The sequence below is a fragment of the Marmota monax genome, unplaced genomic scaffold (genome assembly GCF_021218885.2).
Source record: "Marmota monax isolate L192 unplaced genomic scaffold, Marmota_monax_Labrador192_F-V1.1 WCK01_AAM20220418_F8-fsc00668, whole genome shotgun sequence".
Lineage (NCBI taxonomy): Eukaryota > Metazoa > Chordata > Mammalia > Rodentia > Sciuridae > Marmota > Marmota monax.
In genome coordinates, this window is record NW_026693315.1 from 39,005 (window position 1) to 62,274 (window position 23,270).

Below are 23,270 nucleotides of genomic sequence, written 5' to 3' on the forward strand. Positions count from 1 at the left end.
GTCCAAATTTTCTAACGTAAGTGTTCCTTTAAAAATATTCAAAATATTGTGAAAAAATCCTCAATTTGTATGAGATTATTTTTTGCTTGATACAGAGAACACAGATTCATGAATAAACACAAAATCCATAGTGAACCCCCAAATACCTGTAAATTGAACTTCAGCTGAAATCAGTTCTCTCCTCTGCGTCCTGGTATGTGCCGACTCTGAGGTTGCAGGCAGATGTTTATACCAGCTTTATTCTTCATTGCCAAAGCCTGGAAGCAACCAAGATGTTCTAGAGCAGGTGGGTGGATACATAAGCTGTGGTACTTCCAGAAAATGGAATAGCTAAAGGAGCTATCAAGCCACGAAAAAGTATGAAGAACTTTAAATGCATATCACTGAGCGAAAGAAGCTAGCTGGAAAAGACACACCGTGTGGGATTCTAACTCTACGGCGCCATAGAAAGGGTAAAACTGTGGTGTGTGGTTTGAGGTGAGGTGCCCCTTGTGTGAATGCAGCAACAGTCAGAGGTGAAATGACCAGAATGTGGGAGCTCTAACCTGTTGAGTCCATCCTGGACTGTCTGGGTGGCAACTGGGGGCAAGTGTGGTGGGGCTGGAGGAGGGGGGTCACTTGGGGAGTGCCCTGGAAGGGTGTGCCTTCCCCTTCCCCTTCCCCTCTCCCTCCCTGTCTGCTTCCTGACAGATTGGGAGCTGAGCAGCTCCGCTCTGCTCTCCCCTTCCACCAGGATGCATCGCCTCACCTTGGAGTGGGGCCATCTGTGGACGGAGACTTCTGAACCCATGAGCCAGGATGAACGTTTCTCCCTCTAAGTTGGTCTTGTCAGGTGTTTTGGTCTCAGCAACAGAAGCCTGACAAGCACAGATGAAAAGAGTAAAAAGACCAGTAATTGCCAGGAGATTGATGGGAAAAATCCCAGAGCACCCAGGATTTTTAGGGTGATTGAATCCTTTGTACAACAATACAGTGAAGGATCTGCATCATTAGCATTTGTCAAAACCCGTAGAATGCACAGCACGAAGCAAGAACCCTGAAGTGGACTGTAGACTTTGGCATAGCCTCTGTGTAGGTTCAAATGTCCTGCTCTGCTGTGGGACACGGGCAGCCTGTGCTACTAGGGCAGGGCTGTGTTTGAACTTTCTGTGCTTTCACCCCAATTTTGCTATGAGCCTAAAGCGCCTCCAAAAATTCTAATTTTTTAAAGGTCAGGCGATACAGAAAAAAAATGCATAATGAGGAATGTAAAAACAGCCCTCAAACACTACAGTGAAAACATCTCAGTTAATATTCCAATATATAATCACTCCAGATTTTTCTATGTATAGATAGTTATACATTTTTTTTCAAGATCACAGTAGATGTGCTGTTTTATATGATTTTGCAACTTTTTTAAATTTAGAAGTCATTAGGAATATTTTAATATCAATAAGTAGAATTCTATGATATTATTTCAATGTCCACTTAGTATTCCATTGAAAGAAAAAGCTGTAACTTTAATGACTGCTTTCTTACAGAAAATACAAGGTGTTTCCAACCCTCAGGGTCATAACAACACTGTGAGGGTGACCTCCCAGCAGCTGGTCTGTGCACTTAGTTGAGTAGGCGCTTTGCAAATCCCCTCCCCAGCCTCCCAGACAGCACATTCTGGTTCCACCCACCAGCAGGAACACCATCCTTCCAGCACCTGGGCCCTCCCTCACCTGCCCGCCCCCTCCCTCCCTCCCTCTCTCTCTCTCTGTCTCTCAGAAGCTTTCAGAATAGGACCCTGCCCCAGCTGACTTCCTCCCAGGTCACTCAATGCCAAACCCTGGGATACAGGCTAGGGACTCCCCAAGAGAAAGATGGAAAATACTATGTTAAAAAAAAAAAGCACACTCTAGTTTCTGATCCATCTTCTTACATTTCCTTCATCTCCTGAGGAACACTTTCACCTGCCCCTGTGAAAAAAGTGACTGGTAATTTTTCCTGTCCCCACAGCATCCCAAGGCCCGTCTCCGTTTGTGGAAAAGACTTAGGTGCACAAATGGCTACTTGCTCTTAGGGCAAAGCAAGAAAGGACGGAGAGAGGGAGCAGGAGAGGAGAGGGCTGTGGAGGCCAGTGAGAAAGGGGTGGAGAGGGAGGGGAGGGAGGGAGGCAGGAGCCTCACAGCCGCCTCCTGGTCACCTGGAGCACGGTTTGTATTTGACACCTCTCACAGAGATATCCACCAATTGTGCTTCCATAAACCCTCAGGACTTTTTTTTATTTTCCTTCACAGTCTCAAACAAAATTCCATTTCTGCTGCAGTGGCTGCAGGCCGTAATAAATAGATCCCCAGCAATTCCAGCTTATAATGCTGCCAGAATCCTTGTGCCGAGTTTAATCAGAAAAGCTGAAGTTGCAACCCCCTCAGCTACAAATCTATAAATGTGTTTTCCCTTTGACTGTATAATTGGGATAATACAGGGAACTCCCACAGAAATATCAACATGCGTCTGAAAATGAAAGAGGATTAAATAAATCATCCTTAGAGCAGGGATATAAATTCATCCACATAGTTTCCATTCTACTGTGGCAGCTGCACTAATAAATGCCACTAATAAATGCCAGAGAGAGACAGAGAGAGAACTTTCCGGTAAACTCGCTAGGACTGTCGTGAGTGAAAGTTCAAGTTACCTGAGCAGGAATGTGGGCCTGAATTAAAAGTAATAAAATCTCCAAGCACCCTTTCAGGAATGAGGCCTCAATGGCTGTACCTTGGGGCCTCACCTGCCTCCTTTCCCCCACCTGCCACAGACCCCAGGTGCTCTGGGCCCCTCCATCAGGGGAGAAACTTCTCTGTGCAGCCCACTTCTGCATCTTCCTGGCCACCTAACAGGGGCTGCTGAGGGCCACTCTGGGTCTTCAGGCCACCTGTCACTGGGTCCTATGGACTGAAAACATACCCACCCCTGCCTCCACCTGACCCCAGCCAGGTTGTGAACCCTGTGAGGTGGGGTGAGTGTTGATCATCGCTCTTTAAACACGGGGCGGATTCCCAAGGTTTTCAGTCAATTTTCCCTCTACCTATTTTTCACTGTGACTTGGTGGTAACTCCTGCCAACAGGTAGTCAGTCTCCTACCTCTGCCCAACCCCCAACTCTGCTCAAAGCTGGCCTTGGCCATGTGCATCTGGGTTAGCAGGACACCAGCAAAGGTGGTAGGTGGGGAAGCCTGGGCCAGCGCTGTGATGGCACCCAGGCTAGATGCGGGGCCATGCTCCCACTGACATCAAGCAACTACTGGATAAGACTGACTGACAGCGCCATGCTGGACCACCCCAGACCACCCAGCTGGCCCAGCTGGCCCAGCTGGCCCAGCTGCCCACAGAGCACTGGGATCATGGCATGCCAATGTGTGAGCAGAGGGTAACCTTTGTTTCCTTCCGTTGTGGATATAGGACTTACCTCTCTCCATAGGTCCTGGAGACACCATTTCTAAGGACACTCAGCAGATTTATAGCTAATTAGCCTGGAATTTGGAAGGACCACAGGCCTATGTTTGGGGGCTGAGGCTGGAGACATATAACATCCAAGAGTCCAACCCAGTTGGGAAAGTGACACCCTCCTCCAGGCCTGGGTTGTATTATTTGTTGCTCAAACACAATTAACATTTGAATTACTTTTCAAGAGAAAACTTAAAGACTGAACCCTTGAATTACTTCATTTTTTATTGTAATAACACATTTAAAAATTTCTAAATATAAGGTATAAACCATTTAGGCTTAAGCCCCTCAGGTAAAGTACAATGCCACCTGATCTGCAGACTCGCCTTGCATGGTTTCAGACACCCACAGCCAATTGCACTGAACGTCGTCCTACAGTGCCAGGAGGAGTTAGCATGCTTTGACAGGACGACCACATTTCATGTAGCTTTTATGACAGCATTTTCTTGCAAGTGTTCTATTTTATCAGTGTGGTGGTTGATCTCTTAATGTGCCTAATTTGTACATTAAACTTTATCATAGGTGTGTATGAATAGGAAAAAAATCATATATGATTATACATGATATATAATTTGTGATATATATCATATATAATATATGTGTATATAAATCATATATTATATATATATATATATATATATATATATATATATATAGTGTTTGGTACTGTCTGTGACTTCAGGCATACACTTGAGGTCTTGGAACTTCTCTCTTGTGGATAAGGGGTCCGCTGCATTGCAAAACACATATTTAAAATAATAACTTTGAATTCACTAGAACTCAGTTGGCAAAACTAACATAAGAGAGAAGGGCAGATGTCTGAAACCACGTTGCCCCTCATGGCCGAGGGTGAAGACAGCACAGGGCTCTGCTCTGGGCCCACGTGTGCTGTGCTGTGCTACATGCATTTCTAAGCTGCTAAGCTTCCATTGGCACAGGAAACCCAGGTTGCTGTGAGCCTCTCATGGTGACTGAAGGGGCACCAGTGTGACTATAAATGCAAACACAAAGGTCAAAACAGAACTCTGAGGCAGTCGGGATCAGAAAGTGGTCATCCACATAGCCCAAAATATGCTTATATGTCAAAATTCAAGCAAATCTTTATTTTTTTGGAGAAGGAGATGCTTTTTCAAATTTATCACAGTACTCCAGCTGGACCCTCCCAGTTGAACAATCCATTCTGCTCCAATCTAACCTCCTTGCTGGAGCCTCAGAAGAGTCCATTGCAGTCCCAGGATCTGCCACTAGAGGGAACTAGAGCTCCATTGCAGGAAAGAGGTGCTGGCTCCTCCATATTGGTAGAGGCCAAAGTACCTTTGTTCTTCTCCCTGAGTTCTAAAGGCAAAACTGTTCAACGCAGAGACGCATAATGAACGTGGAACTACTTGAAATTAATTATTTTACTTAAATAAAAGGGGTTTTCTCTATATTTTATTTTTATTACTTTGTATTTATTGAACAAACTTTCGGTGCCTACCACATACAAGAAAAAGATAAGTCTGGTGTACTCCCAGGGTTCAGGGTGTCACTGAATTCCAACTAGACTTCTCACCTCTGCTGAGGGGACAGTTCTCACAAGGACCACGCTCCAAAACACTCCTTAGGATCCTGACAGATTGGATGAACTGGTCAGCGGAAGGCAAGAGGGAGCTCAGTTTGAAACCAGCAGGAAACTACCAGTGGGATGAGCAGCTGTCCTGCCATGAAGGGGACCTCACTCCTGTGTCTGCTCCAGGTTCAGGTCATAGAAAACCACTTCCTAAGCTGTTCTTCAACCAGCAAACCACTCCTGCTGTGTGCTCCGACTGCAGGACATGGTTTGGGCACTGAAATAAAGTCATGGAAGGCTGGTTCCCTAACCTCAAAGAGCCGCCTCTATCTCTAGCTGAGTAAGCGAAACTAATTCAGAACACACAAGAAAGACAGGGGCTAAGCTGAGTGAGGGAAAGAGAGGAAATAGGCGCTGGCAGGGAGGCCACATGCCATCGCTAGGTGTGACCAGAAGAAGGCAGTCACCGGGATAATAGTGCCAGAGGCACTGTCCTCACGATGGTAGCGACTGTATAAGATACATCCTGCCACCCCACTGGACTTTTCCAAAATAAAGGTCCTATCCTTTGAGGAAGGGAAGTGACCTCCTGTCCCCTCCAGGCTGAATCAAAAGACAAGAGCTCTATGACGTCAGCACACACAGGTCAGCAGCCGTCCCACAGCCACCTGCCACCCTCACTGCCACCCTTGGACCTGCTCCAGTGCCACAGACTCCCACCTCCTCAGCAGCTCCTCGCAGCTGCACCAGCTTCCCGTGGCAGCTCCTCTGTCAGTCGGAGACCTCCGCACCATCCCCTCCACCACCTGCAGCCCCTCGGTATCCCCGCTCCTCCAAGCAGGCCTCAGCCACAAACAAAGCCTCATCTCCACTTAGCACCAGAAGTCCCCAACTGTCTTGTTCTTCTGTGTGACCCTGGGAGGAAATAGTTGTTCCTGGGTAACGTCAGTGAATCTGACCTTGACACCAATTCCCGTCCTATGAAAGGAGTAAAAAGAGACAAGACGCAGAACCAAACTCAATGTTGCATTCAAAGTGCGGGTGTATAAAGTAAACATGTCCCAAGAATGACTTCTGATGCTCTATCTAGTTTATTTGCAAGGTTTTGCAACACAAGATGGAAGCCATGCCCCTTGGTAGAAGGTTCGGTAAAGTTTAAATTACTGGAAATTATGGTTTTGCTTCTGAGAACCTGGAGTTTCCCTTCCGTCGGGATTATACATAATTCTTTTAAAAAAATATTGATTGTGCATTTACAAATACCAGGCATCCTCCTAGGTCTGGAACTACAGAGGCATATAGCACAGTCTCCTAGAAAAATGGAGGCAGTGTATTCCCACACAAGCATAACAACCAAGAGTGCTGGAGAGTGTGTGTGAGAGAGAGAGTTTTCACAGGAGTAAAAACACTTAGAGATTATCAAGGGACAATTTTTCTCAAAATGCAACCTTAAGAACAGAGCTTCCTTTACAAAAATACGTATATATAGAGAGAGTTTTAGTTGTAGATGGACACAATATCTTTGTTTTTATGTGGTGCTGAGGATTGAACCCAGTGCCTGACATGTGGTAGGCAAGTGCTCTACTACTGAGCCACAACCCCAGCTCTCCTTTACAAATTTTTGATGGTCCTTCAGTGTTTGGAAACCACTCTAAGGAACTTATGTCTATGAAAAGATGGATGAAGTCATTGCACATTAGCTATGTGTTGCTGATGTGTGGAGCGTGCACCTTGGGTATGGAATGCCACCAACACTAAACACCAAGGACGGATCCGGTAGCAGAGACTTTATCTTAATGCTAAAGCAAAATGTGCCATTCCCTGACCTTGAAGAAGTCATTGTTTTTTAATCTTCCTTTCTTTGCTTAGAAAATGGAAGTTTGGACCAGATTAATTTTCAAGTTGCAACAAAGTGTGAAATTCTACAAGTTCTTCTGAAAGATCAACATAGATACTGACAGAAAGTTCTTGTCAGGTACACTCTCCCGTTGATTCCTGGTTAGAATGGGCTCGTTCCATTACTTGATATCCATCAATAAAGACAGCCTTGACGATCAATGTGCTGGAGTTCCCAGAAGCGAGCAGGCCATTTCTCTCCCCCTTACTCCTACCACAGGCGAGGAGCAGGACGCTCCGCTTTGGAGACCAGGGCTTGCAGCACAGCCACCTGTGCCAGCTATAAAAAGGGACCCTGCATGCAGCCACTGCCGGATCCCGGGGAGCGCAGTGTTGTAGTCCCCGCCCACGTCGTGCCCTCAGTAAGTGTCCAACAGTTGACGACAGAGGCCTCCACAGGGAGAGGTGCTCGAGTGACCTGCTTTGCACAAGAACAACCCCTAACCCTCCAAGCAGCATTTGCTGAAAATAGACCCTTGTGGCATGATTTTCCTAAGAATTTGGCAGGTCAATCCAAGTTTAGGATGAAAGGGGGGGGGGGAGAAGAGAGAACAGAGATCGCTACTTTCTAGCCAGTTGGCAGGGAGGAGAGAGCGCATGCGTGGAGTGCCCGGCCTGGCCCTCTTGTGGCACTTCTGCCTGGAGTGGACAGCGAGGGTTCTGACCATGAGACTCTAAACTCAGCCCTTTGCCACCCTGGAGGCACCGCTATGCCTGGTCCCCAGCCCCCCAGAGCACCGCAAGGGGAAAGCCGCGACAGCGTCCCCGCCACCATGGGCATGGTAAGTAGGGGGACCTCCGTCTGGAGGAGGTGGGAGATGGCAAGTCTCGCTCCCCAGGAGACTGAAAATAGCCTCCAGCTGGAGCCGCTGGTTCTCCTGAGTGCTATTGACAGACCCAGGTCTGGCGTGAGGTATCTAGAGGTGCTTATGTGATGTCTGGAAAATGGGCCCAGGTTTGCAGGGTTCCAGACTTTACCAAGTAGCTGAGATGTGGGGAGTTGTCTATTTAGCACTCATAGTTTTACTTTTTCTAAAATGAACATGTTTTACTTTTTCTAAAATGAACATGTATTTCTCTTTTAAGTTTTAAAAGAAATATCTATTTAGAAATGCCAAACTAAAGAAAGGGACATTGGGGGGCCTAAGAGCTGGGCTCTTACATTCTAATCAAGAATCTCCTTCGCCTGTGTGTCCTCTGCCCCTTCCTGGTTAATTCTGGCATCTTCCTCCAAGTGCTGGGGGTGGATGGCACAGAAAAGTGCAATAGAGGCTCCAAGTGATTTTTAAAGTTCTACTAGAAAGAAACATTAGCATAGAAGATAAATAATGAGCCATCATATTTTCAGGAACATCCATCTCAGAATTTAGGATCAAAAACAATCAGTTTAGCATTAGGAGCAACACCTAGATAATACTTGATGACAAATTATAATTTGTTAATTAATTTAAAAATGTTAAGTTGAAATCAACAGTACTTGTTAATGTTCAGGGAACACTAGTCAGATAAAATGAAACTTCGATTCATCTGAGGAGTGGACTTCTTTCTTACAAAGACCCCTACAGTGTTTTATGTGAAATAATACATCATGGAGCAAAGGGACCGGGGAAGTGGTATGTGATTTAAAGTAGACAGACCAGTGTCAGCGGATTTAAAGGGAGGCAGCAGCATATGATCCCAGCCCCAATTCAGAGCAGAAGTTGTTAAACAAAAACCAACCAGCTTTGTAAGATTTACAAAGGCCCAGGGTTTGTTAGCCAGTAGGGAGAGTAGGAGCTTGTCACAGACTCAAAGAGAACATACCAGGAATCTCCATGTCACCACCCCATGCTCTATGGAACAGAAGCTTTCTGGGTTGTTGTTTTGGTTTTTGTTTTTGTTTTTTCTTTTGGGTTGCATTTAGTAGTATCCCTGTCATTCAGACACTTGCTGATGCCACCAGCTTTGACCAAGTACTGCACTTGGAGCACAGGTCTGGCCATACCTCGGAGCTCATGGCCAGCATGGACCAGTGCAGAATCGCCCCTGTGCAGTGTGCTGGGCTCCAACTGGAGGAAGGGGAGGTGTCCGGGGAGCACTGCAAAGGAGCCCACCCCCCCCACGCCGGGGAAGACAGGGAAGCTCTGGGAGGAGAGGACCAGGGACCAGGCCTTCCAGCAGGGAGGGGTTACAGGCAGGGCAGTGTGCTGTCACACACCAGGGGTCACAGGAGGAAGGTGTCAGGGAACAGTGTGCTGAAGGACCATGGTCCCTGTGACGAGCTGGGGGCATAGGGCATGGGTGACAACAAGCCACTCTTCCAGAGGACAGTGACATGATTCAATTCGCTTTAAACTGAGAATCAGCCACACCGGGGAGGGGGCTGGAGGAAGTCGAGGGCGAACTCACCTCCTGGAGATCAGCCCCTGAGGAGGGAAGGAAAAAGAATATCATTTTATAGAATTCAACCATTTTAATCTTTTTATTAAAGCAAGGGAAGTACATGCCCTGCCATACTGGTGACGTTTTCTTGTAGGCACGGTGGCGTGCACACCTGTAATCATAGTGCTCAGGAGGCTGAGGCAGGAGTTCAAAACCAGCCTCAGCGACAGCGAAAGTGCTAATCATCTCAGGGCGGCCCTGCCTCTAAATAAAATACAAAAATAGGGCTGGGGATGTGGCTCAGTGGTTGAGTGCCCCTGAGTTCAATCTCCAGTCCCCCTCCCCCTGAAAAAAAAAGAAAAAAGAATTTTCCAGACCTGTGTTCCCTATATTTCAGGTGACCAAAATTCTTCTTTGCTTCTGTTTCTTTAAACAATTTCAGTGCTAAGGGGAATATACTCAAAATTGCTACAGTGTCAGATTCTGAAAGAGATGATGCATTGGACCCTAAGGACGCAGGGGAGCCCATCTAGTTTGCAATACAGCAGCTCAGTTGTGCTTTCCCTGGGCCTCCTGCACCAGCCCTGCCCTGCGTCCTCCTCCATCTTGCCTCTGGGCACCAGGGAGATGGCCTGGCTCTCTCAGGCTGCTTCTCTGTAGTTATATATTCTTACCTCTGTCTTGACCATTTGTTAAGTTTCCTTCCATTATATGTAGGTTGTAATGCTTGTGGCAACAAAGAGGGCCAGGTCATCCCCGAGAAAGCCTCTGCAGAGTCGCGGAGGAAAACAGGTTGTCTGTGACTAGACTCTGAGGGACTTAGCCACAGGAGACCAGGAAGGGGTCGTGGGCACTGAACACCCGTCCCACACAGTCACAGCTGTCTGCTTTTTCCAAACCACAGAATTATTCTGTAAAGAGCTCTTTTCTTTTTATTCTGATGAAGGGAAAGAAGGCTGTTCCATGGATTAAGAGGAGGAGGAAAGGATCCCCCTTTTTCAAGGGTGACTTAAGATGTTTGTTCATTATGTGGGTGATCTCTGGAGACTGGGAGGTCTGGAGTTTGGGAATGGGAAGTTTCTGGAGCCTTCTGTGGGGGGCACAAATAAACCTGAGATGGGAGTAGCAACTGGTTGTCCCCCACCCCAGCCGGCTCATCCCAGCCACAGCAGTTGGGAGGATGATCAGTGCTTTGCTCTCTTGGCAAGCCAAGGAGACAGAAGGAAGGGACACCCTCATGGGCTGCTGGTGGTGTGAACGAAGAAGCCACACACCAAGCCCATGGGGGAGCCTGAGTGGGAGCAGCAGTTCCTCACAGTACAGCCAGGGCCTCTCTACATGTCACTGGTGACTGGATGGGGTTAACACACGATGCCACCATCCCAACACCGGGTGGGATTCCGCCTCCCGCTTGGCCTGATGGGGCCCCATCCGCCAAGGCCCTGACACCAGTCCTTCCCTGTAGCCCCCAGCAGCTTCAGTCAGGAGTTTGCCAGCCGTGACCTTGAGTATATGACCATTTAGGAGCGGACTCAGTCTCCGATGGCAGCCTGATCTGGCACATCTGTCTCCACCTCTGACATTGGAGGGCATTCTGTCGCCCTGATTCCATGAATCGAGAGGATTTCCCACATGTTTAGGAAGGAGTTATCCTGTTATAACCTGACTATTCGTGTACTTCACATCTGCTGAAATACAACTTTAAAAACCCAAAATATCAAAGACAACTGTTGCTCGGGAAGTCATCCACATTCCAAGTCCCGCTGGTGGAAACTCAGACCAGCCTGCCGTGCTTCAAGATGACTCTTCTGCAAAGCCGCAAGAAGAGGATCCCTCTGGCCGCCTTCATGGAAAGAAGCAGCGTATCATCAAAGGTGTTCTATTTTGCGCTGCCAGTTGATTCCATAGCAATGCCGTGTGCCATCAGGGAAATGCTGCCGAGTGACAGCCCAGGAATGCCTCGCTCACATCTCCCCTGCCAAGTTTCCAGAGGTACCCAGCCCTGGAATTCCTCTTAGAGTCGGCTCCACTGGGCAAGGCTCTCCCACGTCACGGGACATGCTCTTCGGACCCTTGTCTTATTCAGCAGTGATCCCACAGAACTGGGGGAATACCTGCTCCTCAGAAAGTTCTCGGGCCCTTGACTCCCTGAGCTGGAGGCTGAATCATCTGCTCCTGCACCTCTGTAGAAAGGAATCTATCTGCATTCCATGGATTTGGAATTATCTGCTCAAATCTAAGGCTTAACTGGGGATGCCTTACCAAACAAAAAGATTGAGTGTGAGAACTAAATCCTCACCGGGAAAAACTACCCACCCCAGTGCCTTCTACACATGGAACTGTGGTCCTCAGAATGTGTGTAAAGTCACAAAAGTGTTGCTCATTTGGAAATTTCATTTCCATCAGGCACAGAAATAGGATATAGTTTACAGTAGAACTAGTTTTCTTTTGCGGGTTGTAACAAATCTTTTCCTAACAGGTGGACAAATGGGGAGGGGGGTGAACTGGAAAACCAACTAGAAGAATACAGAATGTGGCTTACTCCAGCAGTGACCTTTACAAGAGGGTAAGCCTACTGCTCAGAGTCCTTATCAGATTCTTGAAATTATTGCTTATGTCAACTAGTTTTGAGCCCCTGCTGAGTGGTGGGCGCTGTCCTAAGCCCGGTAACACCCCTATCGACTTGATGGGGTGAAAAGGGCTTTCATTATGTTGATTTTACTGAAAGGAACTGGGGCATAGAGAGGTTGGGTAACCAGCCTCAGGTGGTGCTGGGCTCTGGCAGAGGGGAACAGACGGTCCCTAACACTGCTCCTCCTTCCTGGAGAGTTGCTTTCCAAGTAGTCTTTCTATTACTCTTAAGTGTTGAGAGAAACAAAACCTTTGTAATACAGATAACCCACGGCTTTGGTAAGCCCTTGGCCTTTTTAAAGAGGCATTTCTGAACCCAAATGTTCCTCTGATGGATGGGACTACAGACAAAGTGGCAAAGAGAATTACAAATTTAGTGTCATGAAGGGTCAGTATTTTGGTTTTATCCTTTATTTATTTATTTATTTATTTATTTATTTATTTATTTATTTATTTTGGAGGGGGTGTACCGGGGATTGAACTCAGGAGCATTCCACCACTGAGCCACTTCCCCAGCCCTATTTTTTGTATTTTATTTAGAGACAGGGTCTCACTGAGTTGCTTAGCACCTCACCATTGCTGAGGCTGGCTTTGAACTCATGATCCTCCTGCCTCAGCCTCCTGAGCCACTGGGATGATAGGCATGTGCCACGGGGCCCAGCTGGTTTTATCCTTTCTTAACATCCGTCCCCACTATCTAATTCCAGAACATTTCACCACCCAAAATGCAACCATGTGCTGGTAGCTGTCCCTCTCCTCCTGCCCTGGTGACCACGGGTCTCTCTCTGTCTCTGCGGATTTGCCTATTCCATTTATGTTCCACACACCACCTGGTCTTTCATGTCTGACATTTTTTTCAGTTAGCACAATGTCTCAGGGCTCCCGGGTTGTGACATGCTTCAGCTCTTCATTCCTTTGTACAGCAGAATAGTGCTGCATTTTGTAGATCAGCCACATTTTGCTTCTCTGTTTATCAACTGATAGGCTCTGTGGTTCTTTTCACTCTGGGCTATTATGAACAGTGCTACTGCAAATATTTGTGTACATGTTTTTGTGTGGACATACGTTCAGTTATCTTGGGGTATACCAAAGGAGTAGAATTGCTGGGTCCTATGAAGATAGGACATTCTATTTAAAGATGGAAAATGCAGAAGAACCCATTAAATCATGTGACCTGGTGGCTGCCTACAGTCATCCCACTGTTTAGAGCTGTATGACCCCAGATAAGTGAACTGACCTCTCTGAATCTCAGTGGCTTTTATTATTATTGTTGTTGTTTGTGTGTTAAGTGTCTTAAATGAAGAGAGTGCCTTCTTGATGTCCTTGTGAAAATTAACTAAATAATGTAGGTGGAAGTGTTCGTAAGTGATGCAGTGTGAGGCTCTTGGGTATCTTCATCCGTCTGTCAGACGTGCTTCTACGGCAGGGCAGCTGCTCACAGGTGAATGCTGGGAACATCCCCTGCAGCATGGGCTGTGCCCAGCAAACTCTTTCCTTCCTAGCTAGTGGCCCTGCTGGAAAATAGCCCCATGAGAGGTGCCTAGAGAAGAAATAAATCTTTTCTTTGGGAATTTCCAGCACCATCTTGAGCCAGAGTGAGTGACTTTCCAGTTGCATACGCTACACTCACAATGCACACATGTTAAACACATGGTACACATTACATGGTGTACCACACATCACAGTGTGCTGCACACGCACTTCATGTGTGCCACACACTCAGTGCACATGTCTCCCACTCACTTATGCTGCTCCCTGCACACGTTACATGCTGAATGTGTGCTCATACATGTTGCATTGCACTGCATACATGTCATACGCACTGTGTATGTGCCACACACTGCACATGTGCTTCACACATGCTACTCACTCCACACAAGCTGCTCATGCTACACAGTGCTGCACATGTATACATGCTATAGACACACGCACGCTGCATGCACTAGGTATGCTGGGTACACACAGAGGATGCACACACACGCTGCACATACCTCCTCACCCAGAGCCAGGTGTGGCCACGCTCCCGGGAAGCTGGCCCACCATCGCTCGGTCGGGTCCTCCCCACTGTGTGGTGCTTCACCTCCGGACCCCTCTCCCTTCAAAGAGCTGTCCTGTCCTCAATTACATCTGCCCGTGCTTCCCAAATGGGCCTGTCCTGGGTCACATCTCCTTGGGGCCTTGCTCCTGTGGCTCCCCCACAGTCAGAGCTAAGTGCACTGATGTGATGGTGAACTCCCAGGAGCAGGCAGGAAGGTGGCCTGGCATCTTCCAGCTCTGCCACTTACTAGTTGTGTGGCCTTGTAGTCGCCCACTGTGGGCTTGAGTTTTCTCCTGTGCGAAACAGGGATAATGATAAGCAGCCACCACAGGGGATGATGGTGGAGCAAACGGGGTCTGCTGTGCCCTACGTCACCCGTCACCCACCATGTTCAACAGTCGGGACTCTCAGCATGGCTGGTGCTACTACCCCACCCTCATCATCCGCGTGTGGCCAGTCCCTGTCTTCTCCACCCACCAAAGCAGCTGCCTTCAATGCAACTGGAGCCGTCCCCACCCCAGTACTGTGTCACCAAGGGCTGGGGTTGATGCTGCAATTCTGGTGAGGAGGCTGGGACAGGTGTGCTCTTCGGCACCGGCTGACAGCCAGCAAGTGGACAATATACTATTTATAGCGTCCTCTGAGGGTCATCACTAATGTTACCTGATATTTATGTACATCTGCCTCTCCCTGAAGCTGTCCTGCTCACAATTTTGTTGGTACCAACCTACGTGTGCATGGCTGTCACCACCCTCCTGACCCCTAGGGTTCAGGGTTGTAACTTGAAATCCCCAAGACCCAGGACCCAGCCCTGCCCCACCTCCGGGCTTCCGTCACTTCCCCCGCTGCAGTCCCAGCAGCCTCACTGGTCAGCTGGCCTCCCAGAGGCCCTCCGCTCTGTGGCCTCGCTGCCTTTGCAGCTCTGCTCCCCCACCAGGACGCGACTGCCACCTCCTCCCACCCCACACCCACTTCACCAGTTACTCCGTCACCCATGCAGCCAAAGGCTGAGGCCTGTCAGATCTGCACTGCTGCCCCCACCACCTCACCTTGGGCCAGAAGGCCACGTCTCCTCCCTGCATTCCCATAGCATTCATAGCATTCTTCTAGAACGTTCTCTTTGCGTTAGTGTCTTGTCACAGATACTGCATTGTGAGTTATTGCAATTTGTTCTTTGTAACACTGTCATTCGTCCTCGCAGTATCCCGCCAGAGACTTGCAAGTCATATCTAATGTTTGCTGAGTTAAATAATTTTCATTCTTTCAAACAATTGAGTTTTACCATTAACTCCTTATAAATAAGCATTTCCCTGTGTTATAAATTCATACCAGTATGAACACCTATAAATCCTGAATCGGGACAGGCGGTCGGTCTCTTGGTCAGAGTCAGGGCTGGGACAGCAGGTTCACCCTGCTGGCTTCCTGGCTGGGTGGACCCCATACAGTTGCTAGGAGGAAAACCAGTCAGTCTGTGTGACATCAACGAGGAGAGTGTGTGTCACAGAGGGAGTCTTCAGTATATTCAGCTGTCATTCCCATTCCCCATCCCCGGGAAGGAAGCCAGGGGCACTTTACCACCAAGCTACATTCCCCAGCCCTCTTATATTGTTTGTGAGAGGTTCTCACTAAGGTGCTGAGGGTCTCGCCAGGTTGCTGAGGCTGGCCTCAAACTTTTGATTCTTCTATCTCAGTTGCTAGAATTACAGGAGGGTGCCACCAGGCCCCCAGCCCCGTTATCCCCTCCTCCCTGGCTCTGACCCTGCCGAAGTCTGGAAGAGGCTGTTCAGATGTTGTAGTTGCCAAGTCTCACCAGCAGGAGGCCCCTGCCTCCAGTTGCCATCAGTTCTTAGGCTGGAGCCCAGGGAGAGGGAATGCAGTTTGGGGATGGGGCAGAGGGGAGTTTATAAGGACCAAGAGAATGCCAGGTTTATACCGCCCTCTGCAAGAAGTCGCATCGGGAGATCATTTGAAAAGTCCCTGCACCTCCCTCTCTGCCCATGGCAGGGTTAGAAAGGGCAAGTGCGGGGGTGGGGGGGTGGGGGGGTTGTGTAGCAGAGGGAGGCAGGAGGGAGTGGCAGGCAGGAGGGAGTGGCAGGCGGGAGGCTTGCTTGCAGCTGGCAATGCACAGTGTTTCTGATTCTGAGGTCTCTTCAGGGTTAGCTAGGATGGGCCCAGCCTCCCTACCGTGCATAGTCACCTCCTGAACGTGGGATTTCCAGTTTGGCACCTTTCCCAGGGCTGTCTATTGGGCCATTTGCCCTTTCACGTAAGCCCATTTAGAACTCCATTTGATAAGGAAACTCATTAGCAGTTACATGACTGGCCACTGCTCTGAAGTCAGATGCAGTGAACTGGACAAGAAAGGGTGAACAGGACAGGTCGGTTCCTGCCCTCCACGCACAGACAGTCTAGTTGCCCAACTGACATGTCCTTTCAACAGCCCCGGGCACACTTAGGAAACACCTGGCTCTGGGGAGTGGGAAACCGGATAAGAGGACACCGTCCCTCTTGGGGAACCTCTGTCCAAGGCAAGACAGCCAAGAAGATTGGGTGGAGGTGATAGCACGTGAGTCATTCTATACACCTATCTCAGAAGCAATCATACTGCACATTTTAAAGAGTAAAACGGCAGGAGTGTTCTGAGGACAAGGAGAGCACCTGTAGCCTCCGACACACACCCTGAAACATCTCCCATTTCGTTTCTGAGACTTTCATTTCCTTCCATGGGAAAATTAAATATTTCACTTCAAAAGAGACAAGGCTTAGAAAACTGACTTAAACTCTGATCAGATTCCTGACAGAAGCAAGAAAATTCAGGAATAAACATGAGGCATCCCATTGTAGAGAGGAGGACACAGGCCCGTGCAGTTCAGCCATTCTTGGGTTCACAGGGCAAACATGCTGGTCCCTCTTCTATGTCCCTGTGTGCCCGCCCAGGGCACCGTCATAGGTGTACGGAGCCTTCTGCTGCCTCCTGGGATCCCAGCAAGGCTGACTTTCAGGAAGTCAGTGGGGAAAGGCTGAGGAAGACCAGAGAGGCCACCTGGCTGTGGGGCACCAGGAACCCCCCACACACTGGGCAGGTGCACAGCTGCAACCAGCTGCTCTGCAGAGTCTGCTGGGAGCAACCCCCTGCTTACGACGCTGAGCCAGGGCGTTTATCCGGCGCCTCGAGGTGGCTGTGTGAGGGAAAGGGCATGATTTATACCTGACCTATGACTCAGAAGTAGGAAGGGGAAGCCACTTCTTCCCCGCCCACCCCACAAGACAGCGGCTGACAGGTGCACCTGAGCATCCCTGTGACAGACAGGCGTCCTGCATGAGCTCCTCCTCCTAACAAAGCCACCTTTCCCTCACTAGCCCTGGCCTCTTTGGGAAGGACGGCAGGAAAGGCCAGGCGAGACTGGGGCGAATTTCCCAAAAACCGTCCACTGGGTCGCAGGGCTGGACCACTGGCATGTGAAGTCGCATCTTGCGGTCTTCCAAGAGATTTCTCCTGGGATCTTCACACTCACCTTGCTTCTCTCTGGTAAAAACCAGATGGCAAGGGGGGACGAAGTCAGGTCATCCGTCCAGGGGAACGCTTGAGTGGGAGCACCTCCACGGGATGCTGGCCTTTTAGCCGGCCAAGAAAACCTCTGCTCTTTCCCCTCTAGCTTTCACATAGGAGGGAGACATATGACCCTTGACTTTCTGAGTTTGGCTCACTTCACTTGACATAGTGCTCTCAAGTTCCATCCATTGTCCTGGAAATGGCATGATTTCATTCTTCTTCATGGCCGAATCTTTATTCAGAGCTTTCTCCATTGTGTGTAGAGACCACGTTTCCTTTTCCACTCATCCATTTTCGGACACCTAGGCTGGCTCCATAGCTTGGCTATTAGGAATTGTGCTGTGATAAAGGAAACCAAACTAGGACAGAGACCGATAGAGCAGAGGAAGGGGACAAGGCGGAGGAGGAGGGGAAGTTCTGGGAAACAAAATTGACCCCATGATGCTGCGTCCGTGGACAAATACAGCACAATGTAAGAAAGGAGATCCGTGGAAGGAAGGAAGCAGGGGGGGGAGGGGAGGGAGGGGGAGGCCCTGGGGAATGAGACTGAGCAAATTAGCTATGTGCCTGCAGAGATATGTCACAGTGACACCCATTATTATATATAATTACAATTATGTATACAATGTACCCATAAAAGTCATAAAAAGAAAGAAAGCCTTTGTAAAAGGATGCTTTTCTACAGGCAGTGGTAGGCTCTGGGTCCTAACCCAACACTGCCTCCTCCTCTGGGGGACCTTGACTCCCTACCTCACACCCAACAGCTTTGCAACCCTCAGGCCAGTTCCCAGTTGCTTACAGACTCCAACACCCAGTCTTCCTTTCTGTGCTCATGTTTCTTCTGGCTCCTCGGTTACCCTTAAGTTCACCTGCAGTGAGACCCATACCATCTCCCCGTTCTTATCTTATTTGTCCTGGGGGGCCGGGGAGAGCCGACAGTGAATATGACTTCTGTTTGACCTTGGGATAGGTCTTTGCATTTGGTGGTCAGAAGTTCTGATGTTCAGGGAAATCTACTTGCAATGAAATCTGGCATCACACCTAGAAGGAAGGTGACCAAAAGTGGGTGACCAACCTGGAGGCCTCATTCCACCGGCAGGAAGATGCCCAGTGCTCTGCACGGCCCATCACCACCTCCAGCCTGGGAAGCAGTGATGCTCCCATGACCTGTTGGGGATTCCTTACGGCCTACAAACTGGGAGTAGCCAGAGTACATAAGATGTGAATGACAGAATACAGCAGAGTGCCGGCAGGGTCCTGCAGCCATTCCCAACAGGGTAGAGAACAAGACTCACTGAGATCATCGCAGCTCACGGTGGAGGAAAGACGTGAAGACCTGAAGTCAGGGTGTTGCTTATGGTCGTCCAGTCACTGCACATGGAAGAGCAGGGACGGCACACCAGGACCAGAGAGGTGGTAAACTGGAGACCCAGAAGTCAGGGCTCCTGATTAAGGGACTAGGCCTGGGAGGGAGCATTTTTGCTTCATCCCTCCAGCCCTGGTGAGTCCTCAGCCAGGGTGACAGCAATGGTTTGTGCTACCACAGCTTTTGCTCTGTGCGAAACTGGGTTGATGGTCTAAACTGAACAGCAGTTCAACCACTGGAGCTCTCAAAGGGTCCACAGCCCAGCCCTTGGACTGGGGCTGACTTATCTATCATCTCACCAGGTGAATGTATTCTGACTTAGGTGTAACTCCCTCCCAACACATGGCAGGACAATGGTAACAAGGAGAGAGCTTGCTTTGTAAGCCTTGTTTAAGAATATGCTTTACAGGAGTGCTCCTGTCCTGGAGCTCAGCTGCTGTTTCCTACCAAGGCAGAGACAAAGACCAATCCGCTTTGCTTTGTTTCCACAGCTCAAGAGCCTGGCCCAGAGCTGTACCTCAGCACAGACTGCTGGATGGAGGAAGATTTTTTGCAAGCCATGGACACTCACCAGGTAGGTGAAAATGCACTGAGGGGAACTGCTATCCCAGAACTCACCAGCCACCCAGCCTCTCTCTGCACTGAGGTCTCACTGCTGCCGGCTCGGCTGATCTCATTTCTGGGCACTCACATCATAGCAGCAGAATGTGAACTATGTAGACAATAAGTAAGGCCCAGATTGCTCTCAGATACATGGCATCCCAGGGACAGGACATCAGGTTGTTCACTGAGTCACTCAGGTATTTTTGGCATCAATGTGGGTGTACTCCAAAAAGAACAGAAGAGCAGGAAATAAACAAGTCCAAAAAGTAACGTGCAGTGAATCCAAGAAGGTTGTTTAAATTTTTCTTCACTGAGTTGGCCCAAAATTGATGAGCTTCAATATCCTTCCCTGAGGCTCTCACTTAGCACTGGCTGGAACTTGGGCAGGACAAAACTTGGACTGGGATTGGGCATTTGTCATTGGCCAGATGCTTCTCACCATGACCATGGTGAAGCCATTCCCTTCAAAACCACCTTGGGCTGTGGACACAGAGATCACCCCAACTAGACTTGGGAAGGTGGGCGGCACAGAGAGTAAGAAACTGGGACCCCAGTTCTGATGTGGTCGACGCCAAAGCCTGGGCTCTTACCCGCAGCTCTTCATGAAGTGCACCTGATGGACCTAAATGGCTGGAAGGAGGGGGTCTGGGAGAGCCATCAAAGCTACACCGGACAGTGGACAGCATTGGGTGGGAAAGCTCAGAGTGGCCTCCAGGAAAGGTGGCGTCCGGTGATATCACAGCAGCCCCTTCCCCACCCTACACTCTCCTGGGGCCCAAAGGCCACCCGAGGCTCCCTGGAGCAGCAGGACTCACTCCACACCCCACTGCCATCACTCTGCTGCGGCACCGCCCCTGGCTGCCTGTAGAGGGCGCCCTCTGCCCCCGGAGACCCCGAGCACTCACCCCGGGACCGCGCTGCTGAGCCTGGATCCGGGTCGGACGTGGTCCCTGCTTCAGCTGGCCGCAGCGGTGAAGGGGAGCGTTCGCCCTCGTTGTCGCCCGGCGTCTGGGAACCAAGGCTATACAGCTGCGATCCGAACCTCCCAACAGCCTCTGGGTCACAGGCTGTGTCGTGGGGACTTCTGGGGAAGGACCCGGAGAGCTGGGGAGGAAGAAAGGCTGAGGGGGGCATTTGCATACCCCGCCCTGTCCACTGCTGAGAGACCCTCCGCAGGTGGCTTCCCCGACTGAGCCCGGGTTGTGGGCAGGGGAGCAGAGAGGAAGGGGACTGCGGAGGAGGGGCTGAAGCCTCCTTTAGCTGGGACCTAGGTGTGGTCAGGGACCTGGGGCACTCTGAGAGACAGGGAGGAGTGGGGGCTTTGGAGAGGAAGCCCTGGCTCCATCTTAGCTGACATATTTACACATGGAAGGTCCACAGGGGCATGATCTAAGAGGGTGTTTTAATTCCCCCTGGGTTGCTAACTGTGCAGGTTGGCCATTCCCAGAGCAGGGGATCATTTACTTGTTGACCCCCAATGGCGTGGAGGGTCGTTTTTTTTCTGCTGCCTTCTGCCTTTGAACACGGTACTACATTGGTTTGCCTGTGGATAGGGCCTAATAACTGATGTAGTAGTGCTGGTTGGGATCAAGGAGTGCAAAAGGGACTCTTAATCCATGTAGGAAAGTGGACATTAAACCTGGATTTGAATCTTGGCCACTCCTGGGTGCCTCATATGTCTCCTTCCAACCTATCCTTAAGTCTTTTTTTATTTACCTCAGTCTGACCCAGTTGATCTGCTGGCTCCTCTGCAAGGATGTATGAAAAGAAACCTGCTTGTCCTGCCTGCTGATCTTTACGTGCAGTGTGAGAACACACAGCCTTCCAGCATGGAACCCTGCAGACCTAGGCCACTGTTCTCATGGTGTGACCCAGGCTGGAGGCCGTACGTGTCCTCTGAGCTTCACCCAGTCAAATACAATTCAAACACCTCCCAGAAGAAGGGGAGATTCCTCATCCTCTTTGAAACTTCCCCCTACGCACAGGATCCTGTAGAGTGCTTTGCATACCATAGGTGCTCAATAATTGGATTTTCTGCCCTGTTTGCCACAAAGACCCAAATGCCAGTGGTCATTTCCAATGACATTTAAAGAGTCTGTGAATCAGACTAACCACATCTTTAAATCCTGACCTGATTTAGCTCAGATCTGGTTTCACAACTTCAGTTGCAGACTGCCAGTCAAACCAGGATCTCTGGACTCCTTCCATGTACCTGGCACAGAGATGGGTGCTGGGAATATAAAAATGAATACAACAAAGGCCCCACTCTCGAGGTTCTCAACATAGCGACAGGTGAGCCAGTCGCCAGGAGATGGTGTGAGAGATGGAGCAGGTGCTAGGAAGCTTAATGGGAGATGCCCCGGGGGAATCTGAAAGGTCCAGCAGTTCCACCTACAGGTGGAATCTGATCTGGGTTCTGATAGACCAGAGGGGGTTGCAGAGCCAGAGTGGGTTGCTCAAGTGGAGAAGCGCAGCACCCTAAATGCCATGATACCTTGAAATGCCCCAGGAAATGCCATTTGTGTGACCCTACCTCAACAACCACCTGGGGGCAATAAGAACACCCTGGCTTTGGATGAATATGTTATTTACATGTTCATGAAAAAAAAAAAGAAATCTTCTTGTAAAACATAAAGTGCTTGACAACCATCTGGAGCCCTCCTCCTCCACCCAGGCCCCCAGGGCCTTGGGCTGCCTTCCTCTGCCTCTGCCTCCCCTGTCTGGCTTCCCTTCCAAACCACCCTGGTCTCTCTCACCAATATGTGCTGGAAAGGGTGAAATGTCACAGCGCTGGGCCTCCTCTGCCCAGAGCAACGCTGAGCACCAGCTGTGGGCTGCTCAGCACGAGCTCCTCTGCAGGGGACCTGGTCCTCTTCCTGCTGCTCACACACGTGGGCGGCTCCAAGACCGTGGTGTTTCCCCTGAGCCCCGGTGAGCTCATAGCTAACAGTGTCTGCAAATAGAACGTTCCACGGTGGCCTTCATGTTTAAGTGGGAGGCTCTAGATGACACTTACAAGGAGAAAGACGCAGTCATCAACTCTGACTGGTGCGCATGACTGAAGGCCCAGTGTGGAGGCCCCACTTCCACCCTGGCCCTGCCTTTACTCATCCTCCGCCCCTTCTTTCCTCTGAGCCTTCAGGTTTCCCATCTATGAGCAGAGCTGGAGGATTTCCATCCTATTCATGGGACCAGAAAGAATTAAAATCAAGTGAGATAACATGAGTAAAAGTGCTTTGAACTCTAAATCTTGTGGGGAAAAAAAAGCATGCATTTTTGTTATTGTAGAAAATACTGAGGTCCTGGTGTTGGCATTGTGCTGGGTAGCATTTTACTGCAATTCAAGAATAAAATATCAACAGGAGAAAAAGTTAAAATCTAGACACCCAGTGGGGATGGGGGATGGCTTGGTGATAGATCACTTGCCTGGCATGTGCAAGACCCTGGGTTCAACCCTCAACTGCAAGAGAAAATATCATCAATCTCTGCTATGTTTGTCCACTGGACAATTTTAGAACAGAGAAGGAAAGAATGGGACCTTTAATATCATTCCGAATAAAAGTTAGGCACTTTCTGCCAGTTCCATCTGGCACCTAGAGCCCTGGCTGGCACATAGTAGGTGCTCAGAGAACATTTGTTTTTACTGTTCAAGAGTGTTCTGGCCTTGAAGGACTGCTGTGTTGAAGGACTGTGTAGGAATGTTCCCCACCAGGCCACCCTGGGACAGCAGGCCAGAGGTGACTGATCCAGGTAGGGACCTGGATGGATTCCCACCACCCCCAGGTTCCCCAGCCTGGTACTTC

General features: G+C 49.5%; 1 long non-coding RNA gene across 1 annotated transcript; it reads right to left on the reverse strand.

Moving 5' to 3' along the window:
- Window positions 1-105: 105 nt before the first annotated feature.
- On the reverse strand, window positions 106-21,132 carry LOC124100975 (uncharacterized). Its single transcript, XR_006854495.2, has 3 exons — window positions 20,373-21,132; window positions 749-857; window positions 106-257 (listed from the first exon to the last, which is right to left on the reverse strand). It is a non-coding gene; the product is annotated as an uncharacterized LOC124100975 (long non-coding RNA).
- Between the last annotated feature and the right edge of the window lie 2,138 nt (window positions 21,133-23,270).